We start from the raw sequence: 6,000 nt of genomic DNA on the forward strand, positions 1-6,000 counted from the left end.
CACCATCTCCGTGGGCATCTAAAAGCCAATGGCAAAAACACTGCAATTTTTTAAACAGTCATTTATTAAGCACCTGCTGTATGCTGGTGATTTTCTGAGGAGCTGTTTCATGATCAGGAGAGCCAGAAAAAAATTTCAGGGAAATTTAAAATCCAAAAGAGGAACACAAAAGCCCAGATAGTCGAATCAAAACTGGAAAAAAGTAATACAATTTATAATGGTAGTAATATGGTTTAGCTCTGTAGTCCCACCTACATCTCTTCTCAATTAGTAATCCCTAGGTGCTGAGGGAGAAAGGGAGGTGGAGGTGATTGGATCATGGTGGGGGGTCCCCCATGATGTTCTCGTGATAGTGCGTGAGTTCTCAGGAGGTTTGATGGTTTTATAAGGCAGTTTTCCCTTCTCTTGCTCACTCTTCTCTCTTTTTCTGACTTGGGAAGAAGGTGCCTACTTCCCCTTCTGCCACGACTGTAAGTTTCCTGAGGCTTTTCCAGCCCTGCGGAACTGTGAGCCAATTAAACCTCTTTCCTTTATAAGGTGCTCAATCTCAGGGAAGTTCTTTACAGCAGAGTGAAAATTGACTAATACAAGTAATCATAATCATAATCATAATCATAATCATAATACCATTCACTGCTTACAAGAACTGTATGTAGGGCATTTTGTTTAATTTAGTTTCCGTTATACAGCAACTATCCAAATGACCTAGATTTTTCAGTATTGAACAATTCTGTCATTCTGTGCAGGAGACTTTTCCTGAGTCAAGTCAGTCCATTGAACAAATGCACAGTGTGGATCCAGATGAGATCATCATTTCATCTGTAACTTCAAGTACATTTAGAACCTAACTCCTGAATTAAACTTCCACTTGCATAATTAGCTATTTCTTTTTTCTTTTCTTTTATTCAGGATCACTTATCGAGCAAGATGGGAGGCAAGTCTTTCAGCCCAGTTGTGCTGAATTATACAGCGAATTCTACAACTTGAGTCTCAGTTTCTCTAATCTGAAAGTTGAAGCTACGAGACTGCTCACCCTTCTGTACTCACAGGATTACTTTGAAGACCAAATGAGATGATGAAAGTGAAAGCACTTTGTAAAGTATAAACTGCTATGCAAGTATAGTTCCTCAGATAATTACTGAATAATTTCTATGTATCAGTGCCATGAAGGACTCTGAGAATTTAAGATTGGCTAGGAAGATATTCCAAAAGAATTTCTATCATTTTTCATTAAATCTTAACATTTTCAGAGGATTAGTACACTTGAGGAATTGTGAGACACTGCCAAGGCTTTGATAGATGAATGATTAAAAAAAATAAGAATATGACGAAATTAGCTTTCTGTAGAAATCACCTTAAAATAGGACTTCTTCAGGTCAAATTTCCTAAAAGAGGACAAAAGGCCAAGAATCTAAGGAAGGTTTGTTTAAATATAAAATAAACTCATAATAAGAATGCTAACAATGATGATAATAGCCAGTACCATTTACTTTGTCCTTAACAATTGCTAACACCATGATATGCATTTTTATGTACTAAATCTCATTTCTCACCACAAATTCAAGAAGTAGATATTTTTATTCCATTTTATAAAGGATAAACAGAGGTTCTGAGAGTTCAATAAACATATTGCCAGGAAGTAACTGATTTCAAACTCAAGCTATCCATGTCTCATTGACTGGATGGCATGGTATAGTGAAAAGAGCATGTAGATAACTAGGAGTTTGGGACGCGGACAGTGTGGAGGTGTCCTGTGTAAAATGCCCAGACAGATAAAGTTGATTGGGAGGTTCCCTAGACTTGCCCATGAGTGAGGACATCCTGGTATATAAATATTTGTAGGTAGCCATGGAGCAGACTGGCTTTCCAGGTGCCTACCAAGGCATCAGACCACCTATAGCTTAGCAAATCCAGCTACTGAGTGACACAGCTCTGACTTTGTGCTCACCAAGCTACTGTCTAATAGCAATTTAGTTTCCTGTGTACATTTGTCTTCTGGGAGGGAACATGCCAATCATCTGAACTTACAATTTGAGTACACTTGAACAAAATCACCAAAGATGGATGCATAGCCCAGCATGCCACAGTGGACTGACCTCCGGAGCTCCACCAACTCTCTGTGGCTTGGATGCAATTAGCTCCTGGATCTGCAAAACTGATGGTGAAATGTGATTCCTTAGGCACTCCACAAAAATTCAGGCTTCTCAGAGTTTGGACCTGGGCTATTAGCCCTCATCTTTATCTTAAACTAAGTTGAACAGAGAACCTACCGTAGTTAAAGATTATGACCCAAACACATGAATATTAAGATATTAACTTTTCATGTTGCATCTAGTCTTTTTGGCCTATCTTAGTTCACATGACAAACCACAGTACCATTTAAACATAATGGGATTTTGATTCTCATGCATAAGTGTTTAGGAAGCAGTGTTTCAATTAGTATCACCCATGAAATTTAAAAGAAACAACTAAAATACATATTTGGCTAATGCTTGTGGTGTATCTGGGAGTTCCTAAAATGCCATTGGCTAGTTTGAAAGTCAGCAATGCTCTGACCATGACCCTGGGCACACAAGCAGGACACTGATTGTGCGCCATGCAGAGAGCAGGAGCTCTGGGTTCCGGTGGACCTGGGTCTCATTTATGGCATATCTTGCTGTTCACTGCATGAAACAGACAATGGGTGGAGCCTGCCTGAACTTCAGAACCCGGTTTTGTAACGTAAGAATTAAGTACATCTTCTAAAAAATGAGAAATGATGAGCGTTTCTTGTCTAAAAACACTGAAATGGTAACCTGTAAGTCACTGGTCTTTGGAAGACATGATTAAAATTAAGCAGAATAATCACAATAATTATTCCCAAATATTCTGCCCACAAGAGTAACAAACAATAAACACAGAAAGCAGTCCTATAATAACTCCTTTTTTTACAATTCTGGTTTGGTGTGTGTGTGTGTGGTTATTTTTTCTTCATTGCTGATATCTAACCTGATGCTCCTCAGTTTTGTTGGTAAAATCAGTGAATGTTTGGTTTAATCTGTTAAAAATCATAAATATAATTTATATTCAAGTACTTATCCCTCTGGTTAATAATTTACCTCCTTTGAACATTTTACATCTCTCTCTTTGTCATGCTGGGGGGCTAGGTATAGCCTAGAAACTCTGCAGAACTGAAGTCTTGGCAGATGTTGTCAGTAGCTTGTGGTAGTGGATATAACTGCTTCATGTATTAGGATTCAGAAAAGGATGCTTCTAGGTCTCTATTCTTCATGTGACTATGGGCATAATACCACACAGCCACCATTTATCCAGTTCCTGGCTGTCTCTTCTGTGTCAGACACTGTGTGCACATTTGCTCTCACTCTTACAGCAACGCACAAAATGTATGTTTCCACCCAGTTTCAAATTACACAACACCAACAATAACCAACTAAAGATCTGAGTGGTTAAGCTACTTAGCTAAAGACGAACAGCGAAGTCACACACTGGATTCATATCCATTTTTGATGATCGCAAAGCCCTGTTTCTTTCCATTCCACCATGTTGTCTATCCTTATCTTTTCTAAGCTTCAGTTTCATCTTTTAAATGCTCTAATGTGTGCTCTGCCTACTTCATTAAGTTGTTAAGATCATTCAAGAAGAAAATACGTATTCATAGACCTAGATTACAGAAGGCTATACAACTGTAGAATATTACTATATTCTAATGAGATTAAAATAAGATATGTGTAAACATATGTGTCTTAGTCAATTTCATGGTAATTGTGGGGATATTTTATGAAAAAAATCAGAGCTGATTTGGAGTGAGGAAAGGAAAGTAATAGAGAAAGAAGGCAACACTTATTGAATATCTACTAAATGTTAAGAATATACCGTATTTCATGTAATATAACTGTTATATTATTGAGGCTAAATAATTGTCAATACAGGTTTTATATGATCTTACTCTATTAAAAAGAAGCAGGAATTGAGGATCCGATATGAAGCAACATTCCTGGTACAAGTGACAGAGTCACGATCCTCACCATATTGGTCAAGTGTCAAATCCTACAGTCTTTCTAAGACAGCACCTGACTTGCAGCAAAGTGAGCAAGAAACAGAATCCCCTGGTGTTCAAGCCAGAGCTGGCTAAATGGTACAGATCTGAGAGTGCTGGTTGGAAATAAGAAAGAAATACTACCATTTAGATGGTTGGTGTCAGAGACCATCCAGGAATGAGTTTAAGGATGAGCTCTGTGAAACTGCAGAACAACACTGTTCACCATTCTGATCAGTCAGAGAGAAAATTCAGTTTCCTTTTGAATTCAGTTACTGACATTAGTGACCGGACAACCGTGCACATATTACTTAGATAACTCAAGTTATTCGTCTGTAAACTGGGGAAAGTAATAACCAACTTTCTAGGCCAGCAGGAGCTGGAGGTAAGTAAATGCCATTTACCTTTCCTGCTTCTCTAGGGCACATTGTATCTTAAACTTCTCAGAGGATTTCTGAAGCTCTGTCATTTCTCTGGTAAGCCTTCAATTAACTAGTTCTACCATTATCTTCTTGATATTTGCAATGATTATTCCTGGTGGGTTGGGAGACCCCTGGAAATCCAAAGAACAACACTTTTGAAATGCTGTGCCACAGCATAGGTGAAGAGAGACAGCCAGAAAAATAGCCAGGTAGATAACAGACAAGTAACACTGGTAACAGATAAGCCAGATGAGTAACACTGGTGTAAACTAATAAAAATAGTATTGATTAAAAGTTTAGACATATCGACACCTTTTAAAATCAAAGTATCTCTCTTTTGATGATAGTTATTTTCTTTTCTGTCTCACTCCAGTTTGCTTTACCCAAGAAACACCAGGAAAAGACGACTCCTGGCTCTTTTCAAGAGTAAGGATTTAACCCCAACTTTAACCTCACTTTTGAGCTCCTTACTCGTGTGAGTGAAAAAATGTCTGCGTGATTCCAAAGTCTAAGTCTCCTCTATACCAAAGCAGAAAGAAAATCGTATTACTTCATAAAATGTTAAAAATATATTTCCACAGGGCTCCAGGAGTTAACTTCTACTTTGAATGACCTACTTTGAATGGAGGCTTCCTTTCTAGGGGTCTTTCTTAATGAAGATCAGCCAGGAAAGCCAGCCATGGGACCTGGTCTTTAGATTTCAGTTACAAACAGTCAGGGAGTCCAAGCTCCAGGAAAAGAAGATTGAAAACATTTAGTCTTTCAATTTTCTATCGGTAGGTATCTTGATTCCTTCTCCCAAAGAATGAAAGAATCTTTAACAATTGAGTTAAGGGCTTTCTTCTTGCTTTTTTGATGTTATAGAGAAGGCCCAGACTTCCATGCTAGAAACACATTTTGGTTTCGTGCTCAGGTCTTTCCTATGATCATTTATAATGAGATGACCATGAAATGCCCACTCAGACAAGCTGGCCTAACGAGTTTACCTGAACAGCGTGGAAGGCACCAAGGGCGCTGGGCTGAGGCTACCGTCTCCTGTGAGGAGGGCGATGCAGAGACCTCGGGGGTGCTGGAAATTAGTAAGGCTGTGGCTTGAATTGTTCTCAATGCTGAGCAGTGCCCTTCAGCAGAAAACCTCCTGATAGGTCCCTTTTAGGTTTGGTTTCCTGTGACATGCAGCCACAGACCTGAGAGTTCGGACCCGAGGGCCAGCAGGACTTCCTTTTCTTAAGTTGGAGTGCAATAAATGAAGCTTTCAGAGGCTAAAATTTTCCAACCCTAGTACCTGTTTCCTCTTCTGGGGACTTGACATTCTAGTTTTATGTAAATTGATGCTGAATTTCATAACAAACTCCAACATTATTTACAATAAATTCAAAGGTAGAGGTTTATATTTCCTTGGGTAAATATCTCTGGTTTTGACTTAACATACACCCCAAGGAAAACACTAAAATAAGCACTCAGTGAATGCTAATTACGAGTCAGTCACATTGCTAAGCAACTTGCCAGCATTATCCTCCTTAATCTTACTAATAACCCTGT

The 6,000-nt window shown here is 38.7% G+C and overlaps 1 protein-coding gene across 5 annotated transcripts in view; it reads right to left on the minus strand.

Moving 5' to 3' along the window:
• CLNK (cytokine dependent hematopoietic cell linker) overlaps positions 1-5,719 on the minus strand; it is a 203,347-nt gene extending 197,628 nt beyond the window's left edge. For all 5 annotated transcript variants that reach the window (XM_074395896.1, XM_003934684.4, XM_074395895.1 and 2 more), the window contains exon 1: positions 5,445-5,719. The gene's annotated coding sequence lies outside the window, so the exon portion shown is untranslated. The remainder of the gene's footprint in view (positions 1-5,444) is intronic.
• Between the last annotated feature and the right edge of the window lie 281 nt (positions 5,720-6,000).

Source organism: Saimiri boliviensis, chromosome 3 (assembly GCF_048565385.1).
Source record: "Saimiri boliviensis isolate mSaiBol1 chromosome 3, mSaiBol1.pri, whole genome shotgun sequence".
NCBI lineage: Eukaryota > Metazoa > Chordata > Mammalia > Primates > Cebidae > Saimiri > Saimiri boliviensis.